The 17500-nt window shown below is 44.1% G+C and overlaps 1 protein-coding gene across 2 annotated transcripts in view; it reads left to right on the top strand.

The window, feature by feature from the left end:
• LOC135100483 (protein rolling stone-like) overlaps positions 1–17500 on the top strand; it is a 52303-nt gene that overhangs the window by 10083 nt on the left and 24720 nt on the right. The window lies entirely within an intron of this gene.

Genomic DNA, 17500 nt, shown 5'->3' with positions numbered 1-17500 from the left:
ACATCTGGCAATAAGTTGTGTTCGTAAAATGGAGTGAGAGTCTTTTGCAGCAAGTTCGCGGCGTGAGGAAGTGTGTGTTGGGGGGTGGTGGGGGAAGTGAAAGGGAGAGGGAGGGAGGGAGGAAGGGAGCGTGGGAGAGTGAGCGTGGGGAGAGAAAAGTGTGAGATAGAAGAGACGATGAATCTTCTTGTTTATCTCGCTTTGTATTCCCTTTGTTTGTGTTTCTTTTTCCTTATTTCTTTCTCTCTTCATTCAGTAATTTTCTTCTTTGTACATGTTTTGTCTTTCTCCGACTATCTCTCTCTCTATCTCTCTCTCTCTCTCTCTCTCTCTCTCTCTCTCTCTCTCTCTCTCTCTCTCTCTCTCTCTCTCTCTCTCTCTCTCTCCATTCATCTCTTCCCATCTGTCTCCTTTATCGCACTTCCATTCTCCTCTCGTGCCTTTCCTTCCCACTTCCCTTTTATTTCCGTGTACCATTCCCTCCCTTTACTCGTCCCTGTCTCCACTCCCTCACTCCCGTCCTCTCACCTTCCCCTCTCCTCTCACCTATTTTGTCCCCTTCACAACCCTTCCTTCGCCCAATTTCAAGACCAACTCACCTGTTAGTCTGCGATTGACACCTAATTACACCTCTCACGCACAGGTAATTGCTCTTATATAATTGAAGGTGTGATCTACTCCCTCGTAACTAAGCGTGTTCATCTACTAGTTATTTTTTTTTATATATCATAGTCCCCCTTTATCTATACTCGCATCCTATTTCGATTAATTTTGTTGGGTGATTATGTGTTGGAAGCGTTGGGGAATGTGTGTGTGTGTGTGTGTGTGTGTGTGTGTGTGTGTAGTAAAAACAAATAGCCATTATGATAAATATGTACAGTAGCATGTGAGTGTGCGTGGACAGTGGTGATTATGTGTGTGTGTGTGTGTGTGTGTGTGTGTGTGTGTGTGTGTTTCGAAGGCGAAGGATTACCAAATAGGCGAGTGGGTATTGAGATAAAAAATTTTCTCCTCACGGCCACAATGAATCGTAATCTAGACACTTATCGCATCGCACTCCACGTAATGCTTCTTATCACCAGTAATGAAAGAATAATCGAGGTCAGGCTGGTTGTGAAATAGAAAATGAAGATATAAAAAAAAAGAATATATGAAAAAAAGTGTATTCTCTCACCTATCGCCTGAAGCTATTGTGTCTAAAGTTTGTTTCCGTGTGTGTGTGTGTGTGTGTGTGTGTGTGTGTGTGTGTGTTGGTGGGGAGAAGTTGAGAAACAGTCTGTCAGAGGTTGTGTCGTGTCAGGTGTGTCTGGTGGAGGGGAAGGAAGGGGAGAGCCAGGTGTGTGAGTAGGGGAGGCCAGTGGAGGGGAGAGAGAGACTTGAGGGAACGAATGGAAGTTAGAGAAGGGGAAGTACTGGGTAAGAGGAATGGGAAGAAGGAATCATTAGAGAAGAGAAGAATGGGAGGAGGTGTGATTAGAGAAGAGAAGAATGGGAGGAAGTGTGATTAGAGAAGAGAAGAATGGGAGGAAGTGTGACAAGGAGTTTCTACAGGAGAGATAAAGTAGAAACTGAAAGGAAAGGGAGAGAAAGAGAGGACAGGGGGAAAAAAAGAGCTATTAGAGAAAGCGGAAAAAAGAAAATGAGAAAAAAAATGTAAAGGTAAGTGTGGGAAGTAGCTACTCATATTAAAGAAGGGAAATAGGGGGGAAGGAAAGGGAGAGAAGAGAAGGCAGGGAAAAAAAGTGCTATTAGAGAAAGAGAAGAAAAGAAAATGAGAAAAAAAATGGAAAAGTAAGTGTGGGAAGTAGTTACTCATATTAGAAAAGAGAAAGAGGAAAAAAAAAGGAAAGGAGAGAGGGAGAGGGTGTGGGGAGAATAGGGATGAGGATCGCCGCCCCTCACCACCTCATTACCTGGAGGTGGTGTGCGGGGCGGACCGGATATTGTGCCTCATAATTGGTGTATTTAAATGTTTAATGAGGCCTCATTGTGCCCGGCGACTGAGCTCCCGTGGCCCCTATTGTCACCGCCTCACCCTCGGGCCCCAGATGTCTCTCGGGGGCGAGTCTTGATGGGAAACTCAACTAGGGATATTGAAGACGCTCCTTATCCCTGTCGCAGCCCTTCCTTCCAGCCCTTCCCTCCGTGCTGCCCTTCGCCCATCACCACGCAATTTTTTCCTTCTCCCACGCCATTCTCTAATCACTACTCTTGTTTTGCTTCTACAGTTTCCCATCCTCCATCATCTCCCCAGCCACTTCTTCGCCTCGTGCCTGCCACCGCCCCTTCCCTCCCCTCTACACACCCCTGGGACACTCCGATTCCCCTTTAAACAAACCCTCGAGGACTGGTCTGGCAGAGGGCGGCTGGGTGTGCTCGGCTGCGGGTCCTCTGAGAGATACGAGAAAAAATTGGTTCTCTTGCAGCTTCATCATAGAGCGCCGTCTGTGTGCTGGTTCTGGAGGCGTCTGTCAACACTTAGCGGAAAATATTGGGGATGGGAGGGTTTGGCCGGAACGAGAGGACACGGCTTTGGCGGGAAGAAAATGAGAGGGACACAAGGACATATAGAGTTTGGACGGGGAGACATAATTGGGACGAGAGGACATGAGAGTGAGAGTGAGGGAGAGAGAGAAAGAGAGTGAGAGAGTAGAGGGGGATAGGGAAGCTGAAAGGAAAGGCCGTGTTGGATGTAGGAGGGACGGGAGGATACAACAAACGTTATAGGGACAAAAGGAGGGGCGTCAGTGTGTGTGTGTGTGTGTGATGGGGGGGGTCGGTTCACTCGTGTCGCGGTGTGAGGTGACGCTGTTGTGACGCGAGGGAAAGAGGAGAGAGGGAGGGAGGGACGCAGTGTGGTGGGAAAATGAGGTAACCTGTACATGTGACACCGTTTGTTCTGCCACACACACACACACACACACACACACACACACACACACACACACACACACACACACACACACACACATGGAGCGTAATATCCAAGCGTGTGTTATGAGGTTTTTATAAAAGTTTGCATGCATTGGGCTGCCTGGCTGGCTGGCGGACGCTTCGCTTATCTCAGTCCCGTATGTTTGATCAGAATGTTATTAGCTGGGATGGAGTTACAAAAGTCGGCGTGCGCGCTACCCTGATTTCAATAAACAAAAGAAGAGCGCTTTAGAGATATTGGATCAGGGGTTTATCGAGGTGCGTTTGCAAATGTTTGAGGGTGTATTAAGAGATGGATCAGAGAGTGTATTGTGTTTCATTTCCTCTCTCTCTCTCTCTCTCTCTCTCTCTCTCTCTCTCTCTCTCTCTCTCTCTCTCTCTCTCTCTCATATACCCCTCACTCCTTTCACTCTTACATCTACATACTCCGTCCTTCCCTCTCCTCCTCCTCTTCTCCCTTACTTCTCGCCTCTAAGCGCCATAAGAAATAATCCACTTCACCTTACCAACAATCTTTTTTCACCGAACCTCCCTCTCTTTACGCACCACATTATGCCCCTTTACCGAAACCCCCACCGACCTTGAAACTCCTCCTTCTCCTCCTCCTCCTCCCCTGCCCCCCTCCCCTCCTCGTTCTAGTAAAGAGCCGGTAACACCTCCCCCTAGCAACCAGACAGCAAGCTTCTCAGTCACGTGAAGTTGCAGTCGTGTTGCAGGACTGAGGTGAAATTAGAAGACTTGACTTAACGCAGAGAGGAGGAGGAGGAGGAGGAGGAGGAGGAGGAGAGGTGGAAGGGAAGGAAGGAAAGGATGGAGGTAGGAGGAATGGGAAGAGGGGAAGGATGTAGGAGAGAAGGATATGGGAAGTCGAGGAGAGGTGTGAGGGAAGGGAAGAGAGGAAGGATGGCGGTAGGAGGGAAGGATATGAACTCGGTAAGAGGGGAAGGATGGAGGGAAGAGAGGAGGATATGAGAGGGGGAGGAGAGGTGTGAGGGCAGGGAAGAGGGGAAGGATGGAGGGATATGGGAGGTGGAGGAAACGTGGGAGGAAAGGAAAGAAGGGAATGATAGAGATAGGAGAGGAGAAAAATGAGGGAAAGAATGAGAGATGAATAGGGGAAAATGAATGAAAAAAAGGCAGAAATGAAAAATAAGTCAACGAAGGAAGGAAAGAAGTAAAAAAAAAGTGAAAAGAGAAAGAAAAGACAAGCAAGTAAAGGAAACGTAAAGAGCAAAAAAGAAAATAAGCGAACAGTGAAGAATCTAAGGAAGGGAAGTAAGGAAAGATTGAGAGAGGGAAAGGATGGAGGAAGCAAACATGGAGGAAATCGCGGAAGGGGAAAGAAGGAGGGAGAGGAGGAGGAAGGGAAGAGGAAAAGGTAATCATGGAGGGAGAAAGCAAGGAAGGGAAGGGGATGGCAAGGAGAGGGAAAGCTAACAGCGACGAGTAGTTGAGTTAATAAGGGAAGGTAAATATTGGGAGGAGAGAGAGAGAGAGAGAGAGAGAGAGAGAGAGAGAGAGAGAGAGAGAGAGAGAGAGAGAGAGAGAGAGAGAGAGAGAGAGAGAGAGATTAAACACAAGAATAATTTGAAAAAAGGAACAAAGAAAAAACCAAGAAAGAGACGAGGAGGATTCGAGGAAACCGGTGAGAGAGAGAGAGAGAGAGAGAGAGAGAGAGAGAGAGAGAGAGAGAGAGAGAGAGAGAGAGAGAAAACCAGGAAACTAGCGAGTGAAGAACACAAAAAAAAGAAAAAAAAGAAAAGAAAAAAATAATATATTCTCCGTGAAAACAAGTCGGCAGAAAAGAATATGTATCGTGTACATTTTTATTTTCATTTTTCACATATATATTTTTCCTTTGTTACTGGTAAAGAGCTTATGAAATCAAACAGACTGAATGTTTCATGAGCGAAGCGGCGCGTTTGGCGGGGCTTGGTGAGAGAGGCGGTGGTGGAGGCTGTGTTTAGCAGGGCAGAGCAGGGGAGAGAGGACGACAGGCAGGGGACGCGACATGAAGGCTCTTTGTGTGACCTTGTCGGGGCGTGATGGGGTAACGCACGCGGGTGAGTCCAGGAAATTTATTGTCCTGCAGCGTGTGAATGAGTTTTCTGGCTCGACTTAACTCTGGCGTCATTGAGCGAGAGAGACAAAGTGCTCGCCACGTCAAGTATTCTGTTATTCACGCAAGTCTCCTCTTACTCTCTCTTCCTTCCCTGTCTCCTACTCATTTTTTTCTCGCCTCACTTCTCCTTCCTCCCTGTCTCCTCTTATTATCTCCTCCCTGTCTCCTCTTTTTCCCTTCCTGACCTCTTCCTCCCTTCTTGTCTTCTCTTACTATCTCCTCCGTCTCTTCTTCCTCCCTCCTTGCTTTCTTTTCCTCCTTTTCATTGTCATCTCTTCCACCTTTCTCATGTCCCCTCTTCCTCTCTCCTTGCTTCCTCTTCCTTCCTTCAAATGTCTCTTCTTCCCCTCTTCCTTGATCCCAATGTCTTATTTTCCTCCCTCCTCCCTATGTCTTCTTCCTCTCTTCCTCCTGTCTTCTTTCCTCCTCCCTGTCTTTTTTTCCTTCTTGTCTTCCTTTCTCCTCCATGTTTCTTCTTCTCCCTTTCTTTCTCCTCCTGAATTCCAGTGTTGATTTCCTAGCGTTCCTCTCCCCCCACTCTCTTCCCCTTCCTAACTCTCCCTCTCCTCTCACTTTTCTCTACCATTCTTTTTCTAACCCTCCCTCCTCCCATAACTCTCTCCCTTCTCCCTCTAATTTCTCTCTTTCCTAACATCCCTCTCCTCTTAACTTCCCCGTTTCCTCCCCCATCCTTCTATTCTCCCTTATCCTTCCTTAACCTTCCCTCTCCCTACTACCTTCCTAACCTTTTATCTCTCCACTGCTCTTCCCCTCTCCCCTTTCCTCCCTTTCCCCCTTCCTAACCTTCTCTCACCCAACGATCCTCTCCCCTGCCCTTTTTTTCCCTTTCGTTCCTCTCTCTCTCTCTCTCTCTCTCTCTCTCTCTCTCTCTCTCTCTCTCTCTCTCTCTCTCTCTCTCACCTCAGGGACGCATCTTGAACTAGTGGACATAAAAGATACTCGAATCTAAAAGGGGGGAAAAAAAAAAACACGTTACAACAAATGCTACGGACTTCTTTTCAATTCCTATCGTAATACTGTGAGATTTGGCAGCAAGGGAGAAAAAAGAAAAAAAAGGGGGAAAAAAAACGAACAAACTTTGTCCCCGAAATGCAAAATTGATGCAGAATACAAAACCATTATCCAAAGCAGGAGAGTTTGGAAGAGGAGGAGGAGGAGGAGGAACCGAGGAGGAAGGAAGGGAGGAGAGAAGGAGGGAAAGAGGACATGACAGGAAGGGTGGAAGTGTGATGTGGGAGAGAATGAAAGGGGAGAGGAAAGTGAGAGGAAGAAGTGAATGGGGGAGAGGAAATAAGAGAAGGAAGGAGGTAGGGAGAGAATAGAGGAAGGAGAGAGAGAGAGAGGAGAGAGGAAGTGTGTAAGTGTAAGAAAAAGGAGTGAGGGAGGGAGGGGAAACAAGAGAAGGAAGGAGGAAGGGAGAGAATAGGGGGAAGTATGGAACAGAATAGAGAAAGGAAGACTAAGAAGGAGATGAGGGAGGGGAGATGAGATAAAGACGGAGGCAGGAAGAGAACAGATAAAGGAGGAAGAGAAGAGAGGAAGGGTGGAAGCGAGGAACAGAACAGAGAGAAGGCTAAAAGTTGAGAAAAGAGTGAGGTAGATGAAATGAGAGAAGGAAGAGGGTAGGGAGGGAATAGAGGAAGGAAAAATGGGAGGGAGGGATAGAGGAAGGGAGCCAAGGAGTCCTGCTAGTGGTGGGTGTGCTAAAGGACAAAGGTTCTGGTGCTGATGAGGTCAAACAAGGTAAGATTACTGCAAACACCTTGATGACCATCGCTCGTTGCCTCTCGCCATCCCAGGCCCTCTCCTTCCTTCCGCCTCCCTCCTCTGCCCAGCCATCTCCCTTTCTCTCATTATATCCCTCACACCTTCCTTAACCCTTCTTCCCTTCCTCTCTCTTCCTCGTCTTTGCTGTCTCCTTTATTTCTCTTCCTGTCCTTGTGTTTCGTGTTCCTTTCTTTCAATCCTCTGTGCTTTTCATCTTTGCCATCATTTTCTTTTTTATCTATTCTTCCTTATTTTTTTTCTTTGTCTCTGTACTTATTGCTTATTTTTTTCCCTTCTTTTTGCACAAGTCATCTTTACCATCTGCCATTCTTACCCATCTCCCGTAATTCTTTTGCCATCCCTTTTCTTCGTCTCATTTTTTTCTTTCCTGTCCTTCCTTCTCTCCTCCCTGTATATACTTTTCTCTTCCATCCCATCTGCACTCTCCACACCCTTCATTCTATATACTTACTCTCTCTTTCCTTTCTTCCTTGGCAAGTGAGCGTGGGTGGGTGAGGGACGGGATAGCGGGCAGTAAAGTGAAGTTGCGTGAGGAAGTAGAGTGAAGGTGACGAGGAGCAGGATGAGTGAGCGGTAAAAGTCAAGGAGAGGAATGAGCGTGTAATAGGATCATGTTCTGAAACACTTCTGCGCCGCACCTCCACCACTTTCAAAAGCCTCCGTATAGTTAAAGTGACACGAATTTTTAATGGTGTTTTTATGGTTCTAGTGACAGATTAACAAGATTTCTATATTTTCAACAGGAAAAATTCTTGAGAACCCGGCTAATCATCTCTGTGGCCTTTTGAAAATAGTCATTTTCAATCCAAAGCTGGATGTTGCGTTTATGAGCGCACCGACTTAACCTACTCTCGTGCCCATGCTCTTGGATCTTCCGAGTCTTCCACTATCTGGGTATGACTACAGAGTCACTCTCAAACTAAATTTATCTGTGCTGTATACCTCTCACCTAACTCCTCTTAAGAAATTTTTTGACTACTTAACTTCTAAAGTGGAGCACATTCTGATTCTCTTCCTTTTGGCGGAGGTCTCCATTCTTGGAGACTTCAATATTTACCACCAACTTTGGCTTTCCTCTCCCTTCACTGACTATCCTGGTGAACTAGCCTTTAACTTTGCTATCCTCCACAACATAGAGCAATTGATGCAACACCTTACTCGTATTCCTGACCGTCTTGGAGATACGCCCATCATTCTTGACCTTTTCCTAACCTCTAATCTTTCTGCTTATGCTGTTACCCTATCTTCTCCGTTGGGCTCCTCCGATCACAGTCTCATATCTGTATCTTGTCCTATGTATCTTGTTATATCCTTCTCTCTGTAGCTTGACAATTTCCTTTTTGACCATTCTATCGCTGCTGTGGTAGACGGTCACTGTTCTCCTCCTAAATCTATTAATACTGGTGTTCCTCGGGGATCTGTCCTGTCACCCACTTTCTTCCTATTATTCATCAATGATCTTCTAAACCAAACTTCTTGTCCTGTCCACTCCTACGCTGATGATACCGCCCTGCAATTTTTCAGGTCTTTTCGTCGACGTCCAACCCTTCAGGAAGTAAACAGTTCACGCAGGGAAGCCACAGAACGCCTGACTTCTGATTGGGGCAGAGCAAACTTAGTATTGTTCAATGCCTCAAAAAATCTATTCCTCCATCTATCAGCTCGACACAACCTTCCAGACAACTATCCTCTCTTCTTTAACGACACTCAACTGTCCCCCTCTTCTACACTGAACATCCTCGGTCTATCCTTTACATATATCTAAACTGGAAACCTCACATCTCATCTGTAGCTAAAACAGCTTCTGTGAAGTTAGGTGTTCTGAGACGTCTCCGCCAGTTTTTCTCACCCTTCCAGTTGCTAATTCTGTACTGGGGCCTTATCAGTCAATGCATGGAATATTCTTCACATGTGTGGGGGGTTCCACTCATACCGCTCTTCTAGACAGGTCGGAATCAAAAGCTTTTCGTTTCATCAACTCCTCTCTTCTAACTATCTTCAGTCTCTTTTTCATCGCCGTAATGTTGCATCTCTTGCTATCATCTACTGCTATTTTCATGCCAACTGCCTTCTGATCTTGCCAACTACATGCCTCCCTTCCTCCCGTAGCCTCGCTGCACAAAACTTTCTTCCTTCTCTCACCCCTATTCTGTCCACCTCTCTAATACAAGAGTTAACCAGTATTCTTAATCTTTCATCTCTTTCTCTGGTAAACTTCGGAACTCCCTGCCTGCTTCTGTATTTCCACCTTCTTATGACTTGAACTCCTTCAAGAGGGAGGTTTGGAGATACTTATCCTTCAATTTTTGACTACCGCTTTGGACCCTATTCTGGGACCGGCATCTTAGCGGACCTTATATTTTACTGGATTTTTGTTGCCCTTTGCCGGTGTCTCTCCTACATAAAGAAAAAAAAAGTCGTGGTGAGAGGGCAAAGCGTTTCTGAATATGGACCATAGTATAACGTGACACAAGTTTTTAATGGTGTTTTTATGGTTTCAGTGACAGATTAACAAGATTTCTACATTTTTAACAGGAGAAACCCCCTTGAAAATCCGGTTAATCATCTCTGTGGCCTTTTGGAAACAGTCGTGGTGAGAGAGCAAAGCGTTTCAGAATATGGGAAATAGTATAACGCTTCCCGCTTTCACTCCCGCCACCCATTTCACTCCACCGTGCACTCCACTCCACTCTTTCACCCCGTCTCGCCACCCCGCCGCGCCACCCCGCCGCCAAACCCTCACTTCGTTCACTGGCGGCGCCGCTTTCATCGCCTGTTTGCGCGTTCGTGTATCGGTAAATCTTACAAAAAAAGGTGCAAAATTATCTTTCAATCAGTCATCCCCTGCAGCAGGAAGCGAGCGAGTTTTCCGTGTGTGTGTGGGCTCGCGCAGGTGTTCAGCGTGTGCGAAAACAGTGTTGATGGAGAGAGAGAGAGAGAGAGAGAGAGAGAGAGAGAGAGAGAGAGAGAGAGAGAGAGAGAGAGAGAGAGAGAGAGTAAACACGTTTTTAACTAGTAGCGTCAAGTTGTGTGCGAGTGACCGTGTCCTTCCACACATGAATATTCACATGTGTGTGTGTGTGTGTGTGTGTGTGTGTGTGTGTGTGTGTGTGTGTGTGTACTAAGGCTAAAAGGAAATGGGAAGTATTGGTGTAATTAAAGGACGGTCACCTGCTACGGAGAACAGATGAATAAGGAACACATAGGAGATTTATCGGTGAACAAAACCAGCTGGAAATAATGATGATCTATGTAATATAATGAACAGTAGCTGGCTTAATAACTAAACCTATCAACGTATACTTGTACAAAGTTGACTTTTATACAGTTATACACAGGTGCTCAAGCCTTAGAGAAGAACATAGCAGAGTTTTATAAGGATGTGGAAGAAACTAAAAAAAAGTACAAGATCCAATATATTCCTTTACAGTAATACAAAGATCGGCTAAAAGAATTTAAGGATAAAAACTTGTAGCAATAAAAGCTTAAGAAAACTTTAAAAGATAGATGCACGAAATTAATAGTAATGGTAATTTATGCTTATGATTTGCAGAAACTCTGAAAAATACATACACGAAATGATAAAAGTGACGCGCTCGTAGAATTCGTTAAGAGAAGCAATCTGAATCTCACGAACACTTCCAACGCAATGCCAGTGAGGAATGGAAATGGAAGAGTCCTCCTGGAAAAAAATAAAATAAAATAAAATAAATAAATAAAAAAAATGAAGAAGGAAAATGTTCTCATCCACGTGACATATTTTCTTGGTTTTATCTCAGGAAATTCGCGGTTAGTTATTTTTTCCTGATTTTGTCTCAGGAAATTTACGGTTCATCATATTTTCTTGATTTTGTCTCAGGAAATTTGCGGTTCATCATATTTTCTTGATTTTGCCTCAGGAAATTTGCGGTTCACCATACTTTCTTGATTTTGCCTCAGGAGTTTTGCGGTTCATCAGTATGAGATATCGTGGCTGGTTTAGGCTTGAGGAAGAAGACTCCGCCCACCACCAAGGCCACCAGCAGCAGCCAGGCGAGCAGTATGTAAGCAGTCACAGTCACCAGGAACCAGTACTTGACTCTCATGCTCCCCCAGAACCGCTCCCTCTCCATCTCCTCTCGTAGCGGGCCGCTCTCGTTCTTCCACCCGCGCGGTCTTGTGTTCCCTTCTGACGTCATGAGTGACAACTTACGAGTTTTGTGTTACAGAAAGTAAAGACAATAAACAGTTATCATTGCGCAATGTTAATGGATGTTTGGAACCCCAACGTTAGAATGAATTTTAACATATAGGATATTTAAACAATCGAAAGGAAGTAAAAAAAAAATAGTTTCAAATTAATACTGAAGTTAAATAATAAATAGAAAAGAACATACGTAGAGTTATGAGAATTGTCTCCAGTTATTGCCCAATCACTAAAATTCAGTATCCTATCATTACCCGATCATTACCTTATCTTTGGTCAACTGTTATCCTGCTATCAACCAACAATTCCTCAAGTACTATTCACATCAGCCAATCAATTATGTCTTGCACAAATGCTGCCCATTCACTACCTTATCACTACCAATTATCTCCATTCCAATACTTATCACTCAAACATTACCCAGTCACAACTCAACGATACCCAATCACAGGAACGCAGAATCAAAACTGTATAATGAGCAAGGTATGAGTGTCTTCCGGTGACTCTCAGTACACGACCCATTACCCCACTGCTGGACGCCACAAGTGTTACTGCTCAGCCACAATGACACACACTAGAGGCCCGTATTGAGAAATGCTTTGCTCTCTCACCACGACTGTTTTCAAAGGCCACGAAGATGATCAACCGGGTTCTCAAGAGTATTTCTCATGTTAGTAATGTAAAAATCTTATCAAGCTGTCATTAGATCCATAAAAACACCCTTACAAACCTGTCACTTTAACTAGAGCCTTTTGAAAGTAGTCGAGATGAGGGTAGAAGTGTTTTTGAGAATATGGTCCATTGACGCACGCTGCGCCTTGCGCACACAAAAGTCTTGTACGAGAAAGTGGAAAAAGTTTGCCAGTTACCTCATATAAGAAACACTAAAAACATGGCTTATTTAACTGCTAATAACAACCGTATTTTTATTCCTACTAACAATATTAAAACGAATCTTGTTAGCGTCATGTTTATTAATCTTAACCATTTAATAAGGAAGAGTTTTTTTTTTTTCATCATGACTAAATATTGAGTGCCTAGTCCGTTCCTTCTGTCTTTCCTTTTACTTTTATTAGTTTATCATGCGATACCTACTTTTATATTGGGACTTTTGACGCGATTTGATTTTTCCTGTCCTTAATTTTTCCTGTCCCTAATTTTTCCTGTACCTAATTTTCCCTGTCCCACTGACTGTATCTTACGCCCACTCTGTGTTCCTGTCTGCTTAATTTTCTCTTTCACTCTGTTTCATTCTTCCTATCTCATTCCGTGTTTGTATTACAGTTGATCTCACTTACTATATCTTACGCTTTTACTGTCTCACAGATAGATAGATAAAATAGATAGAGATAGATAATTTATTGACCTCAGGGAATTATACATTTATGGATATAATTTTACTCATTACACATTATCCGTCTGTTACTGACTACGCATCTCGCTGCATTTCAGTATTCATTTCACGGTCTATCTCACTCCCTGTCTACATTACTGTCTATTGGGGGCGTATCGTATATCTGTATACTTATCATCATAAAAATCTGCATCACACTCACGATAAAGAAAACAATGGCAACCACACGCGCATTTACACGCGCATCCACCTCTCTGCATTCACGCACCCGATACATCGCTCCTGTCTATCTCATTAATTGACCAACTCAATCACTGTCCCTCGCATCCACTAACTACATATTTCTTTACCTGCTCACTTTCAAAATCACCAGCAAAACATTTTCTTTTTTCACATTTTCGGACAGCTGCCAAGCACGCACGTATTTCGCACCCCCTGTAATTGCTTCACGGTGTAACGGCAAAAGTACATCACATCCCTTAACATAAACTGGAACGTCAAGGTGCCACGTATGCACCTCGGAAACCCTTGCTTGGTACGCGGTTACTTTTGACTCGAGTAGTTTTTCATGTTAAAGTGCTGGGCAAACTTTTACAGCAAGGAGGCAGAAATGGAATGAGGTTGTGCAGTACGTAGGTGTCATATCTATTAAAAAATTGGTGGAGTGGTGCCGTAGATTCCTCCTCCTCCTCCTCCTCCTCCTCCTCTTCTTCTCCTGCTCGTCTCCTGCCCTCTTCACCAAGCTGTGCATTAGCAAGGTAACATTTACGGCAGACCCATTATCGCCAAGTGGACGCCGCTTGCCTCCTCTCATGTTTGCATATGATAACGCTACTGTGTGTGTGTGTGTGTGTGTGTGTGTGTGTGTGTGTGTGTGTGTGTGTGTGCCTCTGATTTGAATGCCTCTCGGAATCATTTAAGTAAAGAGAAGTTCTTGTCATTGAGAAAAGAGATGAGGGAGAGAAGTGGATGTCTGATAACATGAGCTGAGAGAGAGAAAGAGAGAGAGAGAGAGAGAGAGAGAGAGAGAGAGAGAGAGGGAGAGGGAGAGGGAGAGGGAGAGGGAGAGAGGGAGAGGGAGAGGGAGAGAGAGGCAGACAAAGAAAAAATGCATGAAAGTCGCAATACGGTCCTAACAAGCACACTTTACCTTCCACGCCAGGTCGCCTGTTCCTAATTCTTGTTATAGTCACTGTCTGTTGGCTCACCAGTTCGGGGAAACACGCTGTCCAGGTAACGCTTCATAAGGTGAAATGTGTAGGCGTTAATTACATTGCACTGCACGCTTCTGATGCTGCCGGCCACTCGCTCCCCTTCCTCTTCGCCTCGGTACAAACGGAGAAAAGAATTACGTTGAAGAAATATGTTGGTGTATCTTTTTATAGTTGCATTTGTGTCCCTTGTAACTTTTACTTTCCATTACTTTATGTTCTGGATGATAAATTGTTAGGTTCGTTAATCACTTTTTAATGCAATAACGGAAGTAATTAGGGGAGCAGAAGCGATGCATGCAGACGAATACGTAGACGGAAGAAAAGGATAGTTATAAGGACAGACATAGACAGAGGGACATGCGAACATACATACGTGCAGTCACTTAAAGGGAAGATAAGAAGAACGTAACATCCTTGACAAACATTCACACACCATCACCACCACCACTACCACCACCACCACCATCACCATCACCAATAACACCAAGAACAACAGCGACAAAAGACAACAGCAACAGCAGAAGAAAACAACGGCAAAAGACAGCAACAACAAAGGCAGAAGACAACAACAGCAGCACCAGAAGACAACAGAAACAGTACAGGACAACAACAACAACAACAACAACAACAACAACAACAGGGGACGAGCAACCAGACGTACGCATTAAGCACTGACAAGGATGGGACCTGGAAGAACTGGCGGAGACTCGAGGCTAAAATGCTTAACTTTTTAGATTCGAAATGAAATGAAGCTAATTGACGCTGTGTCGTTTGTTGGCTTTGTATTATGAGTGAAGAGGCTCTGGAGACTACTCAGCGAGGAGAGAGAGAGTGAGAGAGAGAATAGGGAGCGAGAGAGAGAGAAGGAGAGAGAGGAAGAGACAGACAGAAAGAGGAGGGAGGGACGGATGGACGTAGAAAAGCAGAATTGGATTGACAGAGGAAAGGGAGAGAGGGAGGGAAAAGGTTGAAAGTTATTGGAGATGTAACGAAAGGGAAAAATGTAGTGGCAGGGAGGAGGAGGAAGAGGAGGAGGAGGAGGAGAGTGAGCAAGTGGGTGGATTCAGGAGCGTGAGAGTGAGTGCAGTGGAAGAAGGAGAGGATGGTGACGGAGTGGAGCGTGGGAGAGTGTTTGGGAAATTAAGATAAGCGTGTGAGGGAAGAAAAATGGAGTGTGGAGAGCCTGGAAGTTAGAGAGAGAGAGAGAGAGAGAGAGAGAGAGAGAGAGAGAGAGAGAGAGAGAGAGAGAGAGAGAGAGAGAGAGAGAGAGAGATCCAAGGGTGAAGAAAATGGGAGTTGATGGCAGGAACATTGAAATAAAAATGCGGGACAAAAAAGTAGGAGCATTTTTAAGACGTGGAGTGACGAAAAAAAAAAAAGCAGAAAAGGGGAAAAAAAGGAAAAAAAGTTGTCTCTCGTCTTACATAGAAAAAAAAAGTGTGAAAAAAACAGTGTGGTGAGAGGAGGGAGGAAAAGATACACGAAAACAAGTGGAAGTAAAAAGTATACATATTAGAAAACGAAATGACAGACACTTAATCAACTGAGACTAAAATAGTTATATAAATAGGGGGGTTATTCTATTTATTTATTTACTTTTTTGCTGTTCTTTACCGGATGATGAGGGAAAGGTGGACCATGCTGGGTAAATGCCGGAAGGAAACATGCTGGCAAAAATTAATAATGAAGGTATTGATGAAAAGAGTACTAGAATACCTCAAAGGAAAGTAGAATTTAGAGGGTGAAGACGAAAATCAAAGGTATATGGAGACGGAATGTCGTTAAAAATTAGTTATGGTGATCGAATGACTAAAAGTGGAGATGAGGTGACAAAAAAAAATGTTGGTAAGATAACAAATATTGAATTAGAAGGTATGTTAGTAAAAAAATAAGTTAAAAGAAAGGTGACAAACAGACTAAATTTAACCATGTACTGTAGTAGATAAAGACTAAAATTAAGGACAGAAAAAAATGGAAAAAAAAATTATATATATATATATATATATATATATATATATATATATATATATATATATATATATATATATATATATATATATATATATATATATATATATATATAATTATCACCTCCCAACGTCTCTTCTCCTCTTTATTTACAGTTTCTTTCTACGTAATCTTTATCCATTATCTCCATTTTATTCATCTCCCTCATATATATATATATATATATATATATATATATATATATATATATATATATATATATATATATATATATATATATATATATATATATATATATATATATATATATAAAACAAAAGAAGACTAACAATGAAAGTATGGTGAGGAACAAAGGTAAAATTAAAGATATGGTAACAAAGAAGAGGCAGAGCACAGGCGGCGAGGCATTGTGGGTAGTTGAGGGATCGCGGCTGGGGAGCAGGAAGGGGAGGAGCGGCCGCCAGGTGGAAGGGAACACTGTCTGAAGGGAGATGAAAAATGTGGGGAGAGAGAGAACATGGTGACGGGGAAGGGGACAGGAGGGGAGAGAGGTGCGAGGATGCGGCCGACTGAGAGGGGGCGAGATGGAGAGATAATGAACGGACGGGGATACTGATGGACTGAATTTATGGAAGAGGAGAGAAAAAACGTACAATTTTAAAACGATCGTGTGGGGGAGAAAATTAGGAAGAAAAACGCAAACATTTCAAACAACCATCGCGCGAGGGGGAAAAGTCATAAAACGAAAAATAAAAAAATATCTACAGTGTAAGGGAGAGACGAAAACGGAATCTCAAGTGCAAACCTCACATAACTGTCGTGTAGAGAAGAAACTCAAACACAACCACGATATTCAATAAGTGACGAATCCGAACTCCGCAAACTCTCGAAGTGTTATCAAGACATTCACTCGAATATTGGACTACAAAAAAAAAAAAAAAAAAAAACACACAAACATTTCATCCTTCGCGCTGAGAAGAGAAAACGAAACACAGACTCGAACATCCCAGAGGTGACAAATCCACATCAACAGACACACCAGGTATCAGATGCTGGCAGAACACGAGACTCGCCCCGAACTGGAAGGTTACGTTAAGCCTGCGTATTTAAGTGAATAAACAAAGGCTGGCAGGGAGTCTAATAGATTAAACTAGAGGCAGTCACCGTACAGTCACGGTCGATATCCTCCAACACCCGCTGTCCTCGGGCCCAGCTGCCGCCAGGGTGTGTGGGGGCGTGGGTGGGTGAGAGGAGGGTACTGGAGGCGTGGGTGGAGGAGATACGTGTGATATGCACCGCCCAGAGGACCCCCCGCGCATCAACAATTTGAGGGCAAGATTGAAATAACATTATTAGTGATGTGGGTGAAGGAGAGCTGGGCGGGGTAGGGGAAGACGCTGCAGGAGTGGATGGGGATTTGCTGTGGGTTCATGGAAGGGAAGGTTTCAAGGTTTTCGAAATTGTATTGCCTTTTACAGACGATGGTAGTAATGGCTGGGGGGAAGGAAGGATGTGCCAGGAGTGGGTGGTGACTGAAGGGATGGGTGAAGGAAGGCTGCTAGAGGGAGGAGCATGAATACGTGATGGTGTGGTGGGAGAGTGAAGGAGAGGTGAGAGATGGTTTGGCTTGGTGAGGAAGGAATGGTGAGTGTGAGGGTAATGGTGAAGGTGATATAGTGAGTAAAGGATGATGAATATAAGATGAAGGGTGATGGCGAGAGAGAAAGCTGTGGTTAATGATGGTGTTTTGAGTGGTGGGGATAGTGATGAGGGAGAAGCAAGGAATAGTGACTGTGGAGATGAGGCGTGAGGGGTCACTGTAGGTATGTGTGCAGTGAACAAAGAATGATGATGAGTTCGAGATTAGATAGCGAACAAAGAAAGCAGGCGATGAGAGAAGATAGTAAGGAGGT

The sequence above is a fragment of the Scylla paramamosain genome, chromosome 5, assembly GCF_035594125.1.
Source record: "Scylla paramamosain isolate STU-SP2022 chromosome 5, ASM3559412v1, whole genome shotgun sequence".
NCBI lineage: Eukaryota > Metazoa > Arthropoda > Malacostraca > Decapoda > Portunidae > Scylla > Scylla paramamosain.
The sequence above is the reverse complement of the archived record's forward strand: the minus strand, read 5'-3'. Positions and strand labels throughout refer to the sequence as shown.